Source organism: Dermacentor silvarum, chromosome 7 (genome assembly GCF_013339745.2).
Source record: "Dermacentor silvarum isolate Dsil-2018 chromosome 7, BIME_Dsil_1.4, whole genome shotgun sequence".
NCBI classification, from domain to species: domain Eukaryota; kingdom Metazoa; phylum Arthropoda; class Arachnida; order Ixodida; family Ixodidae; genus Dermacentor; species Dermacentor silvarum.
The window spans coordinates 171,805,787-171,826,960 of record NC_051160.1 but is presented as its reverse complement, the minus strand read 5'-3'; the positions used below and the strand labels follow the sequence as shown (position 1 = coordinate 171,826,960).

Sequence of the window (21,174 nt, the reverse complement as noted above, 5' to 3'; positions counted from 1 at the left end):
GCCTTGTTGAACTTCAGTGACCCCTTCGTCAGAGTCTTCTATCAATGGCGTGTGAAAAGCACGTGAGTGATATGGGTCTCAATATTGATTCTCTTTCCAGTAGGCAATGCTAGCGACTGGCGACAAAAAAAGAAAAAAAGTAAGCTCTTCCAATTATTTAAAACATTTACGCATTAATGACGGAAACATCGCCTCTTGCATGCAGATGTCATAAGTACGGAGTGTTTCAGCAAACACTTTCAAAAAATATTTAAAGGTTGCCGGTGGCAGATCGCACAATTCTACTTCATGAGCTGGTCTACTCAAAGAGGCGGACATTACAGGCACAAAAAATTGAAATGCATGATTGACTATTTCACAAAAATTCACCAATTAGTTTTTAACATATTAACTTTTGGACCATGTTGCGACTTACAAATTCTAGCAGAGGAGTTCGCAGTATGGCACCAGTTTCGTGATATGAATTCCCAAACATTGCGGAGAAATGCATTGGCGTTCCAGTTACTTTTGTGGTTACCCGCCGTGGTTGCTCAGTGGCTATGGTGTTGGACTGCTTAGCATGAGGTCGCAGGATCAAATGACGGCCACGGCGGCTGCATTTCGATGGGGGCGAAATGCTGGAACACCTGTATACTTAGATTTAGGTGCACTTTAAAGAACCCCAGGTGGTCTAAATTATTCCAGAGTCCTCCACTACGGCGTGCCTCATAATCAAATTGCGGTTTTGGCACGTGAAACCCCATAATTTATATATCTATTCATACTTTTGTGCTTCGATGCTCAAAACGACGTTTTGTTAAGAAAGTGACTGGCACGCCAATGCATTTCTCCGCACAGTTAGAGAATTATTATCTCGACACTAGTGTCAGGATGAGAATGAGTTGTTCTAAGTGGATCCGAACTCTACGGCTAGAATTTGTAAATTGAAACATGGGTCATAAGGTAATTAGCTAAAAACTTCAATGGTTAATGTTGTTAATTAGTCGATTATGCATTTCAATTTTTTGTGGAAGTAATGTCTGCCTCTTCGAGCAGACAAGCTCATGAACTAGCATTGTGCTATCTGCCACAGGCAACCTATAAGAATTTTTGAAAGTGTTCGCTGAAAAACCTTGTAAATAGAATTCACTCAGTAACCAAAATGATGCCAAGCTTTATTCACTCGAAATCAGAATAAATAGAAGTCTAGAAGTCATGCGCAGCAGCACATTTATTGGAACTCAAATTCGGCGAAGCAGGGAAGGCGAAGCAGTATTAGTGATAGCAAAGTAGAAGACAATTACACGATGAAACATTCTTACCGTGTAAATTCGTGTAAGAATAGCACCCGTGTCACGGCCGCAAACCCAACTTGACAGCCAATATTTAAAAAAAGACACTGACATCCAACCGAGAAGCAATCGCGTTCCATGCGCTGATTCTGATCGGGCTCAACAGCGAATTGTCGCGCGCAGCGTACTTACGCGCGTCGCTACTGGATGTCGAGAGGAGGCGATCGCGGAGGTTAACAGCGGATTTCATACTCGTAGTTGGAAAAATGAAGCCGAATGGCCCGGCCCCATGAAAGGCCCGTCAAAATTGCGACAGAAAAGTGCGGCCCTTACAAAACTCTATACGTTAGTTATAGTGGCCATATAAACTGTAGTAAACATTCACCAAAAATTAAAATAGGAAGCATAGTGTAGTGCACGGACCATGTAAATCTGTAAGTACCTCACTGGACGACGTCGAGCACTCGGTTTCACAACGCAGGTATTATGAAGAACGCCGGCAGCGTCGGTGAATTGTTCGCACAGCCGCGTGATAAACCGCAACTCCGAAAATTAGATTCATCATCGTTATCTGCCTATTTTGATGTACATTACAGACGGCCTCTGTCAGTGATCTGCAATGACTTCTGTCTCTTAACTCTGCAACACTAGGGGCGCGGAAAGACAGCCCGGCAAGGAAGACAGCGTGCATGAAGTTAGCAGTCATCCCTGCTCGCCCTTTATGATTGCACCCACCAATGATCACCAACAATTAGATATGGCACGCGGGCCGCGTAAGCGTCAGCCGCGCACAGTCATTCACAGCTACGGCAGGGCTAGAGGAGAAGACGCGTGCTCTCCTTCCCATACGCGTTTGATTACGTGACCGACAACTAACCCGAACATTGAGCGCGTGCGAAGATAATGCCCATCAAGCCGCCATCCTTTATGGCTCACTGTTGCGTGCTTTCTCCCGCACCCACAGTGTATGAGTCGCTAATTATTATGGCGTTTGGATTTAATAGGGAGCATCACAGCGATGAAAACAGCGAAAATTTGCCGGGAGTGTCGACATAATTGACTGCGCCATAAAGCGAGAAATAGAATATTGTTAGCAAAGGGTCTTATATATATATATATATATATATATATATATATATATATATATACATGGGTAGGTTTTGGTACGCTGGTCTGGCCCCAGCCCCCATTCCCCCCCCCCCCCCCAGAAAAATGCAAGTTTTACACCTATGGCATGCGTTCAACGAACTTGCAACTTTGACCACCGGTTCCGGCATAACGACATCCAGCACCCGTATAGGCTATTGAGCGTGGTCGCCTATGGTTACTACCGCACTTGATCAAGGCCCCTTAAATATAAACGCCACTTTAGCCCGACTTCTGCCAGCACATTCATTGGAAGAGTGAAGTAAATTATGGAAATCCAACGCGTATCTATATGAAGCTAAGTTTCGTGAAAGGGGTAATCAAATGCTATAAATTTGCCTATTTTATTCTAGCGTGTGAGAGAAACTGGCCCGAGCGCATGCGCTCGCGTGCAACTGTGCTATGCAGCCTGACACACTCGGCGATCATTTGCATTGATATTTACCCGCCGTGGTTGCTCAGTGACTATGGTGTTGGGCTGCTGAGCACGAGGTCGCGGGATCGAATCCCGGCCACGGCGGCTGCATTTCGATGGGGGCGAAATGCGAAAACACCCGTGTACTTAGATTTAGGTGCACGTTAAAGAACCCCAGGTGGTCCAAATTTCCGGAGTCCCCCACTACGGCGTGCCTCATAATCAGAACTGGTTTTGGCACGTAAAACCCCATAATTTAATCTAATTTTTGAATTGATAGTTGGCGTTCGCATGATAGAAGTGCGATTGTGTCCTAATTATTAGAAAATCGGGCTGCTGTGCTTGGGTACTGCGGTTCACATCGCGCCATCGGGCTTGTAATTCAATTATTCAAGTATGATCCATTCGGCAAGACAGCATCAGGCCCCAGAAGTCGTGGACTGCAATTTCTAGGAGTGTTCGCAAAGAAAACACCGCTTTGAAGCTTTGCTGATTCCATCAATATTAGGAGTTACATTCGAAAATCTTATTTTACATATCTTTAAAGGTGCTGCTCGTCACCAGGACACTGTCGGGCGTTTACCGCTACTGCAGTGGAACAATTATCACCCGGAGGCACGTCTTGACGGCAGGCCACTGCACCTTTTACACGTAAGTCTCGACTGATTTCCACCAACACCTAGTGCCTGAAAAAGAAACAAAACATTTCGCTCCTATGTGGAGGCGGTACGCTGAGCAGACTTCACATGCCAGTACCTAATCTCAGCAAACTTTTTCCAGGTGGAGCAGGAATGGTCGTTTTTGTACGAGCAAGCATAAACATATTGCCGCGTTTTACCGATATCATAAAGGAAAATGGAAGCGAGCAACCGCCCAGCTAGCACAAAAGCGATAGAAAACTGCTTCCATACCGATTCGCCAAGACTAAATGAACGTCTGCCGTTTAGAAGGTGATAAACGGTCGTATATCGTTGCTAATGTCGGGCGGATATGACTATTGCAAGAAGTTCTAGAATCCTGCTTAAAGTAGTTTCGAAAAATCCTGTCCTGAAATGGGATTTTGTAAGACCATTAGAAGCATTTAAAAAATACAGATTGAATCCTGCTACAATCAGGATTTTGACATCCGTATTCTTTCACCCCCCCCCCCCCCTCTAGCGCCCCCCTCGTCTCCCTTTCCGTCCCTCTCCCCATGCCCCTGCGGCGTTTCGCCGGCCGGCGGCATGCAGGTTTGCGCTTGTGCAATACACGAAACACATACAGCAATAACATTTTTTATTGCAAAAAGTAAACACAACTAGACAAGCTAGCAATAAACATTAAATATGAGTGCCTCCGAGTAACGTCCATTACAGGTATCGACCGTGTTAAACCTGGTTTCGAACAGGCTGCTGGGCTGTAGCTCCTTAATTCAGCAGGTCTTCTTACTGCAAAAACATTAGGCATCTGTAAAACGTATGTTAATTGAATCACACTTTTCTTAGTGAACGTATAGCTTTTCAATGCATTGGCAATAAGCACTGCAATATATCTTGGCAATGGGCAGCACTACAATATATTGGTCCAAGCACAGTTTTCGAGCATTCCACCTTTATTATCATGGTTCTAACATTAACCGATCACAGGTGAAATTCCCTTCTGTTGCCTTGAAGACATACTTTACATCTAACTGAAGGTGTTGCATGTACAATCGCCAACCATTGTAAGTGTCGGCTATTTTGCTGGCTTTCAGGAGGCTGTTGTCTTGAGTTGGCGACTGGTAGATGACAGCAGCCTCCTAAACATGTGCGAAGTAGGTGCCAATTAGCTTTCAAAGAAAGGAATAGATAATGCATTTCTGATAATGTTGTACGAGAAAAGAGGTAAGTGCGGCTCTGCAAAGGCACAGCTTCAGTGTGACAGCATTATTACACCACCCCAATTTTATTTGCCACAGATCACATAGTTAATTCAGAAATGGCGCAGGCTTGAGCATATACCTAAACACCAGTCTATCAAACACATCGCATACTTCAAATTGAGCAAATATGTTGCGATTCCTTAAAAAATAAAAGACAGCAGACGAGTGCAACCTTGAGTAACAGCGACTATTTCACGGCTGCTTCAAGCATATCCAGTAAGAACTTCAGTTGCTTGTAATTAAACCATTAAAATGTTGCACGCCTATGACTTGCCTGTTTAAAAGCTCCACACAAGAACATTGCCAAGCACTTGTAAAGAATTTTTTTTTACAAAGACAGTGAGTCATCCACACACAAGGTGGGAACATAAGCCGTAATTTTCCACCCAGTTTCACTAACTTTGACCTTGGTGACATTTATAGTTACGCAATGGGTTAAAGGTTAAGGTCGTGCAGTTTATAAATCAATTATGATCTAGAGTGCTTGCATATGCAATTTATTGCTTACACCGAAATGAGCCCACACACTAAAACCCACACATGGCACGCGGCGACGATTTCATCGCCGTTGCACTTTATACGGAATATCACGGCGACGACGACCACGGCAAGAATGCGCTTGGAGTGCCCATATAATTTCTATCGCAATAAAAGTAAAAGAATCGCGGCGTAAATTTCTCTCTCTCGAATGGCAAGGTCGCCGTTACGTCGTCGCGCCGTAACACGCGTGTTCGAGTCGATGTCTCAACGCTGAGGCTGCGACGCAGAGGGAAGCAACGACGGAGGCCCAGTCCGGCCAACGAAACTGCTCACAACCGGCCAACGCTCGCTTCAGCGGCAGGAAAAGAAAGGGAGAGGGTTAAGCTGGCGCCGGGCCGGCGGCGGGCGCGCACGGAGACAGTCGAAGGTGGGGGAGCTACGACTCGAGGGAGTTGAGAGGGAGAGTGAGGGGAGCCACCGAAGCGACGGGGTCACCTCTGCTGAAGCCAAATCCGCTTCCCTGACGCCCTCCTCCCTCACCTTCGACGTGTCCGCGCGCGCCCGGCGCCGCCGTGCTGGCGCCGCCCACTCCCTACAGCATCGTTTTCTGCGAGCGTTGGCCGACGTGGGCAGTCTCGTGGCCCCGACTCGCCATCTGCTTGCGCGTCGTGATATATAACGACTCCGTTCGTACGTCGTGCTGTGGTGCACGAATACTTCAGAAATAAGTCCTTCCTTTAATTCGAACAAACTTTCGGGCTCCTTCGAGTTCGAATTATCAAGATACGACTGTATATGTGTCACGCTGAAAACTTAATTCGTACGACTTCAATCTGAAATAACAGTTACCTGGGTTCTTGGAGTTCAGGAGTTTCCTGGTGGCCCTTTGGGCGGCGGCGTTTTCGTCTGCCCCTTTCGGCACCTGTAGAGGGTACATGATCGGTGTCTTCACCCACACGCGCCTTCTCTCTTGCACGCAGGTATGTGCCTGCATAGTAAGTTACAAAAAAAACTCTTTATTGTTATGCTGATAAACTCGGAGTATCTATGTTTATAATGTAACAGCAGTGCCTACTACAACTGTATATTGGAATTTTTCTTTTTTTAACAGAATTTTGTTACTGCACAGACTTGCAAAAAGAAAACGCCAGTGCGACCTCAAAATTTATTTGTTCCATGACTGAAGCCAAAAATGTTAGGTATCCTAAAAAAAAGATTATGTAAATAGCTACACTGTCGGATTATGTTACAAAAAACAAGGCAACAGTGCGCTACATACAGGGTGTTTCATTTAACTTTAGCCAAACCTTAAAAATATGCAAGTGCCACGTACCAGGACAGAACCAAGGTAATGTTGGAGATACTCAGATTATTTTTTGCATTCTGCCTAGTTAGATAATTAGTTCTAATTAATTAATTAACTTCTGAATTACTATAGTTAGATGAAAAGTGTCAATGAGAAGATTGTAAAGCAACATGAGAAACCCCTGATACCGCTTTCTGTTTCTCAATATGAGCTACATAAAGTGTTTTTCCAAGTGTGAAAGATGCCTGCCAATACACGCAAACTGCCTCGAGCGGCCAGTCGTTCGGCAGTTTTGCGTGTATTCGCGGGCATCTTTCACGCTCGGAAAAACACACGAGTGATCTCGCACAAGAGCGTTGACGGAAGAATGCTGTGGCTACGCGAAGATCGTAGCACGTCTCATCATTCTGCGCCAAACGGGAATGTCATCGTCATCCTAACGATCAATGGTCAACGAAACGTCACAGCGGTAATTTTAGGCAGCTTTGGCAAACCTGAATACACACACAATAAAAGAAACGTACCCAGACGTAAACATGCCTCGTAAAAAATATTAGAGATTCCAGTTAAAATCAAGGCGCTTTCATTGCAAAACTTCATTACCGCCGAAAACTTCCATCTAACCCCCCCCCCCCCCTGAAAACCGTAAATAATTAAACACGACAGGTGTCAAAGTGGCAGTGACTACTTACGTGAGCAAAGAAGATGTGGAAGGCAGTCTGGCGCTTCCGCAGTTCATGAACGAATACGCGTCAGGAACTTAACGGCTGGTCCTGACAAAAATAACGGTGAATGTAACAGCGGGTTCAAAAGTTACGCAATCTGGAGGGAAGCTGCGCGGGGGTCTCAGTCTGCTCGGCTGCTCAGACTGCGTCGGCGCAAGCGATGACGCCTATGAGCCGTCGCGCCACTCCTCGCTTTGTCAGGTAGCCGCTATGGTACGTCGCGGCGCTGCATCCTCTTGCGACACACGCTGCTGCAATGCAGAAAAATACTCAGTGTGGCTTCGTACTCCTTACCTGAAGCACAGAAATGCTAGCTAATTTAACTAAGAGAATACAAAATGCGGCTGCTACCATAATGCTAGCTGCCACCTTACAAAGACAATTTGAAATAACAAAAGTCGAACTTTTTAATGCCTCATTCTTGGCACTTTTCGGTAGGTAGGTAGATTCCTAACTCGCTTTATAATACAAAAAAGTGATGTGCAACCTATAATGGAATTGAACCTCTGCCGTGGGGCACAGCAGCCGATTCTCTAGCAACTAGACTACGGTGTCTTTTTTTTTTCCTTTCGGTCAAAGTAAACCAGGTTAACCAAACAGACAAAACGAAAGCTGCGACAAACATTATCAAAACATTTTACAGTTTGAACCGTCAGTCCAACTTGGCTGACATTGTCATTTAAAATTCTCTCAGCGTTGTCAAGGGATCTACCCTCGACAGCCACTCAGGAACACAGCAATCATGCGTTCTAAATTTTCCTTCAAAGAAAAATGGCAATATTCGCCAGGAGGAACAGATCGCGTTGAAGTGTATCGATGACTGTTCAACAATGTCCTCGCGTAGATGACAAAATCAACGTCGAAAGTGGTGCTTAGTTTCCGGAAAAGTTCAGAAACTGCGACAAGCGGAATTCGGTGACTTGTAACCCATGATGCAAGCCATCCTTGAAATTCCACACATTTACGTGGACAAAGACTTGCCTGATTTTCTGCAGATGATGATGCATAGTCCGAAGAACCTCCATTTTCGATGCCCGCGCTCATAGGAGGGTCGTTTTGTGGAATAAAATATTCTCTAGAAATGTCTTGCGTATGTGCTTCTACATTTTCTTCTTTCAAGGCTAGGTCACTTTCGTGAAAACTGTCCTTGGATTGAGCATCCTCATGTGGCGAGGATACTTCACTAGAAGCATGGTTACTACTTTCATTAACCTACCATGATACTTATTGGACTGTACTCGTGGCAACAGGACTGGCAGATATCAGTTCGTCATTAACTCTACGCCTCTTCTGACGGTCTGAAAGGTCAGCGTAACTTTTCTTCTTTATTGTGGACTTTATTATGAGCATAAAGAGCAAGCGGCTGCCCCTTCAGTGCTCACTCACCACAATGCAAACACCCGCGCCTGGGTTGATTGCACTCTCTTCTAACAGGGCGAAGCAAAAACAAAAACCAACGTCCGTTTTTCCCGCCAAAAAGCAGAACAAAGAAAACAACAACAAAAAAATCAATAATCGCTAGAACAAGCGATTTTAAGCGTCTTCTAAAATCCGCCTTATAGCAAGATTTTTCCATCCCAATTGAATCCTTCTCGATGTTGACTTCTTCAATCTAGATTTTTGACGGTCAAAGCGAAATATCCATGAATAAGAATGATTATATCTCTTTTGTGCTAGCTGGGTTAGCTGGAACCACTAACCATTAGCCTAGGAGTGAAGACAAAGCTGGAACGTCGACTCCATGAACCTAGTGTCGGTCGTTGTAGCACCGTGATACTGACTACTATCTTATTATGTTGTGAGAATATCTTCCTCAATTTTATATAAATCCCAGTAGCTTTGAAAATCTCTGGATGCGTCAAGCTGTAGTAGGCGCTAGCTATATGAATTTATTACCTATATCAATCTATAGTTCCCACACACACACACAAAAAACACGAAAAACACGGAATGAAAGTTACGATTCTTATTTTATATTTGGTGCGACCGTACATCACGTTATACCAAGCAGATGAGGAACAAACTGAACTTCCAAAATCGGCAACGTCATCGAGCGCGTTCCTTGTAATTGCAAGCAAGGCAAAAGGCCCCGAGCTCAATCTTGACGACCGAGGTATTTTGAAGATCAATATGAAAAATGGGACTTCGAAAAGTGTTTTAGACATGTCGCAACTAACAATTCCATTGCAAATCACACGATCAAAAGCATAATTGGGCTTATGAAGTGGGTGTTGCAAGTTCAGTCGTCACAAACCAAGCAACAGGGCAAATTATTATCTTGGTGTGCTAACAGAGACTGCGGGCTACCGCTAGTCACAAGATTGACTTAATCAAACCAAACACATTCAATAGGGCGTCCTTTTTAGCAACAACTGGCGACAAAAACTGGATGACGTCGCATGACATGGTTCTGAATTCGTGGCGAGTTCTGCTGGTTGGTCTCGCGGAGTGCGCACGCACATCACATGGGCTCCGCATCTTTTCGAAAATTTCACCCCAACCGGGCCACCTATCACCATCAAACTTGCTGAAGAGCTCCGCTAACTCATCCATCATCCGATTTTAACAGTGGAACACAACTGCAAGCCACAACTTTTCGGCAGTAAGCCCTGTTATCCTGTGCGAGCCGGGACGCCACGCAGGCAACGTGCGCGTCACGACTCCAGCAGGGCCGCGTTGGTGGCGCGTGCCTGCCTCGCCGAGCGCAGCCATGGTGTACACCATAGAAGGCGAAGAAATTGACCCAGCCGAGCTGGCCGACGGGACTTAGAAGACGGACCTGGACATGCAGCAGAGCTATCGACGCCGAACCGGAGCCGCATCGAGGCCCGCCAACGGAGAGACCTCGCCGAAGGGTGAGACATCACCGACGCCGCAACGACGGGCGCGCCCGCCTCCGATCGTGCGCCGTCGACCCATGCCACGCTCACCAGAGGACGATTACAAGGTGGTCTTTCGACCGAAAGGCGCCGTCAACCTGACCGAAGTTGGGCCAGCTGTACTTGCGGACATGATATGCACCGCCGCCAACCCCGACGTTCGCCGAGCCCTCCCTGTTGACTAGGTGAGGATCCACCCCAGCAACAACACGATCACGCAGCGGCAGCACGCGCAGCATAAGCTTGATACGCCTGTGACAGCGTACATCCCGGCGCCCAAGAACTTGGTGCGAGGCGTGGCGCACAGGGCGTACAGCTACGAAACGGACCAAACGATCTACGCCGAGCTTTGCATCAGAAATCCCGACTTGCCTATTGTGAACGTACGGAGAACGGGCACGACTCGCCAATTCGTGATTACCTTCGCCGGAGTCAAGCTCCCAAAATTTGATCTGAAGTGAAGGCGCGAAAACGACGACGGACGAAGAGAGAGCACACACACACACACAGGGCGCCACTTCCAACAATGTTTAATTAGAAAAAACGTCCTAACTTCCCAAAATGTGTTCGTTGCCTGGCTTTCAGGCTTGAAGCCTTCCCGTTCCGAGAACGGCCGGAGGCCTGCTTCAACTGTAGGAAGCTGGAACATCGAGCAGACGTATGCCGTCAACCCCGAGGGAACGAACCGAGATGCCGGCGGTGTGGCGAGGAACATCCTCCGCCACCCAACGGTGAAAAAACCTACCTGCACTCCGTCCTGCGTCGTATGCGGCTGAGGCCACCCGACCGGCAGCAGGAGCTGCAAGTGTCGGTTTATCCAAAAAAATCACAGAATATGCACGGGGTGAATGATGATGAGTGGGGCGAAGCTCGGGAGGGAATCATCGCTAAACCGTGAAACTCTTCCGTGAAATTCGCCCAGTGCATCATATAAAGAGTGTGAAACACCGTGTATATATAAACATCACACTTTTATTGTACTGTTGGTTTACGTGGTCCCGCTGCCGTGCCGCTTCGGCCTCCTGTTCTAGCACTGCGGGGTTTTCCCGGCGTCGCCGAGCAGCCTGACGACACGCTTCGGCCTCTCGTTCTCGCACGGCCGGATTCTGTCTGCGAGCGCGCGCTGCCGCCGCCTTGCGCGCTCGTCGCTCCGCCGCCTTGTCTTCCATCCGGCGACTCCGAGCGAAAGAGAAAGCGCGCCAAGAGCGAGCGCCTTTTCTTATTATTAGTGATAATATTTCCAAGATGATGATGATGATGATTTATTGGCATCCCCTTTGAAAAGGGGTGGCGACAAATAGTCACCTAGCCTGCTTGATTTAATCAGGTATACTACACATGTTCTTTATCTAGCATTTTTGTATACCTTTTTCAAAAATTTATCTTGTACCGCTGCCTATGATTTTAAGAGATCAGGTTGTATCCATCTTTTCCCTGCTTTTTTTCCACCAGTACTCTAATCGTCTCTTGCTGATATCTACGGCTGATCTGTTTATGTTTCCTTCCACTTTAAACCCAAGCGCTTCTGGGAGTTGCACGTTACCTACGGTTCTCGCTGGGTAGATCCCGTCGCATTCCATTAGGATGTGCTGAGTGGTCTCTGGATCTTTACTGCAGCATACTCATGTCTCATCTAGTTCCGAATATTTGTTCCGATATGTTTTCGTCCTTAGGCAACCGGCTCGAGCCTCAAATAGCAAGGCACTGCCCTTTGTGTTATCGTACAGATTTTCCCTTCTAATTTCTTTCTTCTCATTCTTGTAAATCTCCATTGTCCTTTTCGTTTCCATTCTTTGCATCCAATTCACGGTCTCTATTTCTCTCACTTTCTTTCTGATGACCCCTGGTTGTCTATTTACAGTTTCGATTATCCTGTACTTGGTTGCCAACTTCCTTGACCTCTTCCTCCACATTCTGTGTCCACGCTTTTCATGTAGAGATACTTGTGCACTTTAGCCGCCCATTTATTTTCATCCATGTTCCTGAGCCTTTCTTCAAAACTAATTTTGCTTTGTGCTTCTCTGACTTCAAAAGAGGCCCAACCCATGTCTCCATGCACTGCCTCATTTGTCGTATTACCGTGTGCTCCCAAAGCCAACCGGCCTACTGATCTTTGGTTAACTTCCAAACCCGCCAATATATCCGATTTTAAGCATATAATGGCATTTGCGAATGTTAGCGCTGGCACCATTACTCCTTTCCAGATTCCACGCACCACCTCATACTTATTGTGGCCCCACAGTGCTCTGTGTTTCATTAATGCTGCATTCCGCTTCCCCTTTATTTTCAGATTATCTTGGTGGTTGCTTGAGTAATTCTTTCCTTCGTTTATGTGTACGCCGAGGAACTTATATTGCTTCACTATGGGTATTACTTGCTGTTGAATTGACACCACGAAGTTACTCGTGTGTTCATTAAAGATCATAATCCCTGATTTCTCTGTGCTAAACTTAAGGCCTACATTTGTCGCTGCGTTCCCACAGATATTCGCAAGTATCTGTAAATCTTTTTTATTGTCCGCTAGTAGCACAATGTCGTCTGCGTGCATCAGTCCAGGGACCTTCTGTTGCACCATTTGTATACATATACACCCAACGCCATCTATTGAGCAAGTCATAAACTAGAGGTAGCAGCCTGACGACACGCTTCGGCGTCTCTTTCACGTACGGACACACAACGCCATTTATTGAGCACTTCATAAACTAGAGGTGGCTACATGTCCACTCACTACTACTACAGAGGAGGGAACGACCCACACGCTAAGGAGCTTCGCCCCTAAAAAAAGCAGCCCGCCAAGCCGTCCAACGCCAACACTACGCCGTCGCCACGTGGAGGAGCAGAAAACGACAAGGAGGCGTCGACGAGAATGTCGAGACCAAAGGAGCGGGATCGAGTGAGCAGCCAGAGCCAATCTGAATCCTTTCCGCCTATGCACGGCAGGAGCGCGAGCGGGAAGGACCGGTCGGCGTCCCGGCCGCGTGGAGACTGCTCGAGCTCCAAGAGCACACAAGTCGCCTGGGGACCAGCCAAGCCTCAGCCGAAACCCCGGAGCAAGCTGCCCCAAAACCCACAGGTATGGGAGCTGGCGGAGCAGATTAAATTACTCCAACAACAATTAGCTGCGGCTAATGACAAAATTGGACAATTATAAAGTAGAGATATGTCTACTATCGCCCCCAGCACAAAAAACGCGAGTGAGATTGCCGCTTGTGTTAGGTGTGGAGCGGAGGCAGAAAATGACATGGGAGTAGATCGCACGAGCCGCACTAAGCAGAAGGTGGAAGGTCCCGCCGCAGCGCCAGCGGAGAGCACCGCCGAGCCTCACCCTAGAATTTCAATATTCGAACGCATGATCGAGACCATGGTTGCTGAGCAAGCCACCGAAAACAAACAACTGGTAGAGAGCGTTGCCGCTCTTAGCTTCGCGATGACCGTGGTTATGTCCCACATCGGATTAACCACCAACCATTTCAACTTCGTCCTCAACTTAAGTCTCAGGTGGTGACACCACCTACACCAACGCCACAACCGAACATTCTGCACAACTCGGTAGCTCAACGCGTAGCCGGACGGCCCACAATAACTCCTAGCGCGGGTTCACCGCGCAAGGAATCACACAAAAAAAGTGATGGCCAACGCACCAATCGTAATCTGGCAGTGGAATTGCAGAGGTTTCAGCCGTAAAGGCCGGTCTCTGGAATACACGCTTCAAGATCACCAAATCAATCCTGATATAATTGCCCTTCAGGAAACTGGGATAAAGGCAAAATTATCAGGTTTTGCTGCTTTTAACGAAATCACCTCTCTGACACTTTGCGGCGATCATGGTGAACAAAAACCTCACGGCGATCATGGTGAACAGAAACCTGACCGCCAACCAATTAGACCTAGAATTCACGGCGGTGTCATACACCTTCCATGAAATCATGCCAAAACGACGATCCTACCAAACGCTCTACATTCTGAACGTATATATTCCCCCTAGGGATAAAAGCCTAGCAGTATCTACACTCCTAGGCAAGGCATATAAAACTACAAAGCTTGCACAACTCGTGGTGCGTGGAGATTTTAATGCGCATCACTCTGCCTGGGGCTATCGAAAATGTGAAATGAAGGGCACTAAACTAAGGGAGGCCGCTCAAGGCTTCGGTTTTACCCTCCTAGTTGACCCTGAGAGACCAAACCGCATAGACAATAGCGTGAGTCAAAACACCTCGCCTGATTTAACCTTCACCAGGAACATAGACAATGCCATCTGGGAGAATAAGGAACTTAGCGTTAGGAGTGATCATTACATTCTCTTCATCACGATACCCTCCAGAGGCTACAAAGGGAGAAAGCTAAAAAATTAAGCACACTAAATGGGACGTTTTCCGGTATGTTCTGAATAGACGTGAACCAGCACCCATGACGAACCTTGAAGAGTGGCTATCCACTCTTCTGAAAGACGCAGCTAACTCAACCACGGATGTAGAGCAGTAGGAGGATGGCTCAGCTCCTGATGCTAAATTCGTCCACCTGTGGTTTGCGCAGCAGAGCTTGCAGAAACGCTGGCTCGAGCAGAAACACAACCGTGGCCTACGCAAACGCCTCGCGCAACTCGAAAGGGATATCGAGAAATACTCACGACAGCTCAGTCAGGAACAATGGCTATGTGACCGCCTTAATTGCCAGCTAGGATGCAAGAACACCTGGCTCCTTGTTAAACACCTTCTTCACCCCACTCAGAATAGAACAGCATCCCAAAAGAACCTTTAAAGGATCATACACTCCTTCCCGGGAGATAATGATGCCCTCTTTGAAGCTCTAAAAAACCGCTACTTTAATACAAGCACCGATGTTCCCCTGCCCGTAGCTTACACCCGAAAAGAAAACAGGGAATTGGACTGTGACATTGTGGAATCTGAATTACGTGCTGTCCTAAACAGCATCAAAACTACAGCGGCGGCTGGTGAGGGCCGTATCACTAATAAAATGCCACGTAACCTGGACGATCAGTCGGTTACCGAAATCACCAACCTTTTCAACCTCCACTGGAAAGAGGTACCTATACCGACCAGCTGGAAACATGCAAACGTGACCTTCATACCCAGACCAGGCAAGAGGCTGGAGCAGGAAAATCTCCGCCCCATCTCCCTAACCTCTTGCATTGGGAAGGTTATGGAGCACGTCATTCTTAACTGACTGAATGAGTACACTGAAACAAGAGGCTACTGCCCCATACGATGATTGGCTTCAGGCCAAATCTGTCCACCCAAGACATTATGTGACAGGTTCAGCAAGTTGTCTTATACCCGGGCCCTGTAAGAACCAGCCGTACCATTGTAGGGCTAGATGTGAGTAAAGCATTTGACAATGTGTCACACGCATCAATACTAACAAATCTATTCCAAATGAATGTCGCGGAGCGCACTTATATCTACATTACAAACTTCCTCAAGGGTCACACTGCGGAATCACACCTTGGGACATTAAAAGCGGACAATTTCAATTAGGAACAAGGGGCACCCCACAAGGTGCAGTCTTCTCCCCCTTCCTTTTCAACGTGACCATGCGAAACCTGCCCCCATTACTGGAAAGGATCCCGCATATCAAGCACTCCATATACGTTGATGATATCACCATCTGGACCAACAGCGGTTCGGATGGTGAAATCATGGACGCACTACAAGCTAGTGGGGCCACCGCACACAATTTTGTGCGACAAAAGGGTCTTGCGTGCTCCCCGACAAAATCCGTGCTTCTCGTCATCCGGGAAAAATCTACGAAACCCGCCATCGAAAGGGACGCCACTTCCCCTATCCGAGACAATATTGAAGACGGCCCAGTTCCGCCCCTATTGACAATAAGAGTCCTGGGCATGCTAATTCAGCATATTACTCACAATTCCGAGGCTATTTCACGATTAGATGACAGCCCGCCAAATCTCTGGCCTGCTCAGACTGATGAGCAGGCCACAGTGGCTGAGCAGCCTGCTGTGGCCTGCTCAGCCACACGACACCGCGGTATGAAGGAGGCCGATCTCTGTCGTCTGACGCAGGCTTTCCTAGTCAGTCGCATAATGTACTCCTTACCGTACTACCAGCTGCGCCTTTCCGACAAGGAAAAGATCATCAGTGTCATCCGTACAGCTCATACAGCAGCCATCGGGCTCCCTAGGTATGCGAACACTGAGCGATTACTTGAACTAGGGGTATACAACGCGCTAGACGAACTCACAGAAGCCCATAAAACGGCCCAACGTGAACGACTATCCAGCACCGCAACTGGCAGAGTCATTCTGGGTAAACTTGGGCTGAATCCCGTTATGAATTCAACATGACGAACCACACTACCCGGTGGGTCAAACGGCAGTTGGTTATCAAACCGTTACCCAAGAACATGCTTCCTGGGAAACACGACAAGAGGTGGTCTGCCAGAGCCAAGGCCTTTCAACAAAGGTACCAAAACAACCAGCACACTGCGTATGTCGATGCAGGAAATCAAAATCACCAAACTTACGTAGTGAGCGTCGTGACCGGAGAGGGACGTATCCTCAACGCCGCGACTATAAGAACGCCGTAAACCGTAGAAGCGGAAGAGACTGCCATTGCTTTGGCCATCGGCGAATCCCTCCGTGCAAACCGTGATATGCGACCCCAAAAAGGCAATTGCTAACTTTTCGAGAGGCAGCATAGGCGTCTGCGCGGCGCGAGTGTTGAGGGATTTCACAAGCGAAAAGGCTATTGAGCTCGTATGGGTCCCTGCCCATTTGGGGAACCAAGGGAATGACGAGGCGCACTGGGTAGCCCGAGGTCTAATCATTCGGGAGGTGTGCCCCTCGGACTGGGATCCTTTGGATGAGGCACCGACCACATACCACGAAATAACAAACTACTACAAGGAGAGCAGGTGAATCTATCCGCCTCCAAACGCAAGCCTCACGCGAGCACAAGCCTCGATCCTGCGTCGAATCTAAACTAATTCTTTCCCCAGCCCACATCCGCTGGCCATAATTACCAACGGGCAATGTAACCCAATATGTCAAAACTGCACAATCCAAACATTGGCTACCCAAAATCACATTCTTTGGAGCTGTGAGGGTTTACCCTCTCCCAAGTCGCTTCTGGCAGCTCCCTCACAACAGAAGTGGGAGGAGCTGCTGAGAACGTCAGATGAAAGACGACAGCAAGCCTTCGTCGCCTGGGTCGAAATGGTCGCTCCTCGAGAGGGGACATCCTAGAACTCGGGCCTGCCAGACCTTACCTGAACAGAATTTTAATAAAGTTACCACCCACCTGAATTTGTGGCTGTTGCTTACGCATAATTCCAAAAATAGTATAGGCTCTGGATACTGCACCACCAAGATGATGCGTGCGTTAAGCAGATTATTATTAGCCGAGGAGAGCATTAACAACGGAGGAGTTCGGCATACTGGACCATCAAGATGATGCGTGCGTTCAGCGGAAGATTTAAGCGAACCCAGTCGACCGATGGGACAGAGCTATTTTTGGGCAGCACTCTTGTTCGTTCATTTATGACTTTCAGGAGAAGATACGGCTTCTGCACTCAGCAGATCCTGCGTTTTCTAAATCATCTATTGGACCCTTAGTCATCCATGATATGACGAAGTGCCCTGTTCAGGTACCAAAAAATTGGGGCAGAAATCAACTGCGATGACTATCCAAGCATGCGAACAGCCGAAACACGCTGTTTTTGAGGCTTGCAATGCAGCCGAGCTCCTCTCATGCTTAAGGTCCCTGTATGTTCTAAAGGTAGCGCAAACCATTGTTCAAACAGGAAGGGAGAAATTCCTCCCCGCGTTGTACCCCTCTCCTGACTTCTTCGCTGTTTTCCGCTCTCCCATTGGACGAGGCTTGACTCGTGACGAATAACCCGCGCGGCTTTCGTTATCGCGGGAAAACGGCGCCATTAGTGAGCGTAGAAACACCAGGGGCGGTATTCTGTAAGAGTCTACCTAGTGGACTGTCCATTTCGCCATTTCGGCGACCGTTGATTCGCTGCTGCTTGACGTGGAAGAAGGTGCCAGCCTGTCTCCTTCCTGCACGTCAAGCGGCAGTGAATCAACGGTCGTCGAAATGGACAGTCCACGAGGTAGACTCTAGACTCTTACAAAATACCGCCCCAGGACACACGTGCGCTGTGCGTGAGCGTCAGCTTTTTACATTTTATTGCGATAGCAATTATATGGACACTCCAAAGCAGATTTCTGCCGTCGGCGTCGCCGTCATCGTCGCCGTCGCCGTTGCCGTGAGGTTCCGTATGATGTCAGTGGAGATGAAATCGTCGCCGCGCGCCGAACGCTGTATGTGCGAGTGAAAGGGCGCGAGGGACGCGCGCTTTCACGGGGAGTGAACGCACGGCGAAGAAAAAACGCGCGTTCTGCGCCGTGCTCCCTTAAGGGCTGCAGAAGTAGGCGTCTCTTTCCTCCTTTAGAATCACCATATATGTAGAACAAACGCGCCTTCTTCCGACGCGCGAAAGGCCTTGGGGGGGGGGGGGGGGTAGGAGGGGGAAGGGAGGCGACGTTTAGCTGCGGCATCAAGTGCCTATTTATATCAGAGGCTCCGGCAACAGTCACTAACGCCGTACGCATTTTGTGCGAACGCGGGCAAAACGCCGACGGCGTCGACAACAGTTCTGCGTGTTGCCGGTGCTGCTGCATGTCCAAGGTTATACACCTGATAAAGCTACTATCAATACTCCGTATAGCTCTCTACAAATTTGCTACCGCAAATGATGTTTCGCCTTTCAGGTGAAACTGCGACAGCTTTTTTTGAAGACGCGCTCAGCTGCAGCACGATGCCGACTTGCTGTGCTGTTGGATGTTGGAATAGCATTGCCAGGTGGGGGAGCAAGCTTTTTGCGGTTCCTCGTGGCAAACGAAACCTCAAACGGCGAGCGATATGGCTCCACCGTAACGGAAGAAAGAAATTTGACTGCCACCGAGGGAGGTCATTACCGAGGGAGGTTCTGATCGCTGTTCTCACGCGGGAACGCGGGAAGGTGATGAACGCGGGTAGGTGGGTGCGTTCGCGTGTTCACCATCAGCCAACGACTGAATAAAAAAAAAGTCCCGGTTTATGCTCTGCGGCAAACAAAAGGGCGCAGTTTGGCAATATGAATATGAGCATGACTTCTCATAATATGAGCATTAATGGAAGAGTCGCCAATTAAAGAGCAAAACGCAGAAAGCGCACGCACACACGGAAACCAAGGCATATAACTGAGGGGAAAAAAAGCACGCGGATTCATTTTGGAATAAAAAAAAACATGTTGAGGTTATTTAGCACATAAATGTTTCCACCGTGTTGTGTGTGCATAGCTTGATGAAGCTCTTTGTTTTCGTGAATGCGTCAGGTAAACAGAACAGCATTCGATTACTGAGAAACAATCAGCAGTAGTAAAGACTGCTTATGATTGCGTTTAACTTGTTCCACCTTTCGTTTGCCTCACCTGAGTGACGCAGATTGTATACTGATAATTGAAGGTACTACATATCTTACGTAGATATCTTACGTACGAACAGCCTTGTGAAAATGCGCCCAGAACAGTCGCGTTTCAAGCAAGCACTTCAACGCGCCGCATGCGATACGAAATGAGCCGGGTGGTAGCGGCAGGGATACAGGGACCTTGCTCGTGCTAGACATGCTGCGCCTTCTAGCGGCGCTGCCATGAAGCTGGTGTAGGGCCACATACCGAGCGTAAAAGAAGTTCATTGAAGAGTGGGGCATAACCCTGTGGGACCAGCGCGAACTGCTCACATATTATTGGCTTCGGTACTGGAGAACATTTTAAGGCTGCACCACCTTCAGGATTGGCTCACATTTTTAGTGGAATATCTAGAAAGCTACATAGGCGGAAATAAATCTATTCTGACAGTACCAAGAATACTATTCTCAATAACAGTTAGTCTAAGGCGGTAGAAAACCTGCACCTGAATGCCTGAAGAACGCTTACAAGGAAGCATTTTTGCGCACGCCAGAGTACAATAGAACATTCAACGAGAGCTCCTTCAGGATGCATGGAGACAGCCACGACAGAAGCCACACGAAGTGTATCTTTAGAGTGCTGGCCAAGCAACTAAGACATGAAGGAGCCAAAACTGAATGCACGTGGGTGAAAGGCACCACCTATGTAACCCAAATGTGGCGGTTTACCTGGTTCAGACAAACGCTCTACAGGCTTCATTGTTTATTACTGACAGATAAGTTATTATTTTAATAACGCACGGACTTAAGTAAGCCTAATTATTGTGATTATGATAACTAAGGCCTAGGTGCGGCAAGACAGAATAGTAATGCTTAATAAATAAGACTGGTCATCTCGAACACGGCGCACCTGGCCAAGAATGCTTAAGCACTTGACTGCTCAGGACTTTTAATACAAGCATACAAGCTCTGATTATGTCAAGTTTCAGGCAGTATTTTTAACACCTACATGAAAATGATGATGGTGCACGTTTTCGCGCAGAATGAGGTCACTTTGTGTCTCATTGTTTAAAGGGTCGAGACACCCCCGCAACCGAGGACAGCCAGATGCGCTAATTAGGTATGGACAATTGTTCCATAGCATGTGTTCCTTATACCACCGGCTACTTGAGTCCCTGAGCTGCAATTTGTATTTACTAACATAACTATTGTGTGAAAGACAGCGTCCAGGATATGCTATGAAACAAAATATTGAAAGAAACAGCAGTAGTGGCGACAGGATTTTTTTACTGAAGGGGGGGGGGGGGGTGAGGCGGGGAACATATGCGTTGTGGTTTGCCTATGTTTAACTCCCCCTTCCACGTTCTTCTCTTATTTCAAGAATGTCCACATTAATCGATCCGAAGCCCGAGATCATGAATGAAGGAAGACATAGGAGGGAGCATACCGCAACGCGATTGTCGCCGACTGTGGTGGCCCAACACGTGATGAAAACGTCACAGCACGGAGGGAACGTCAGAGCGCGCGGTAGGTTTTAGTACTCCCGGCTGTTTCTTTTTTTTTTTCGATACGCATTCGAAACCATTAGAAACGCTTGAAATAAACAAAAACAAAACCAAGG

The 21,174-nt window shown here is 47.6% G+C and overlaps 1 protein-coding gene across 1 annotated transcript in view; it reads left to right on the top strand.

The window, feature by feature from the left end:
* Positions 1–3,384: 3,384 nt before the first annotated feature.
* LOC125947067 (serine proteinase stubble-like) overlaps positions 3,385–21,174 on the top strand; it is a 179,872-nt gene continuing 162,082 nt past the window's right edge. The window contains exon 1 of the mRNA XM_049671375.1: positions 3,385–3,483. The gene's annotated coding sequence lies outside the window, so the exon portion shown is untranslated. The remainder of the gene's footprint in view (positions 3,484–21,174) is intronic.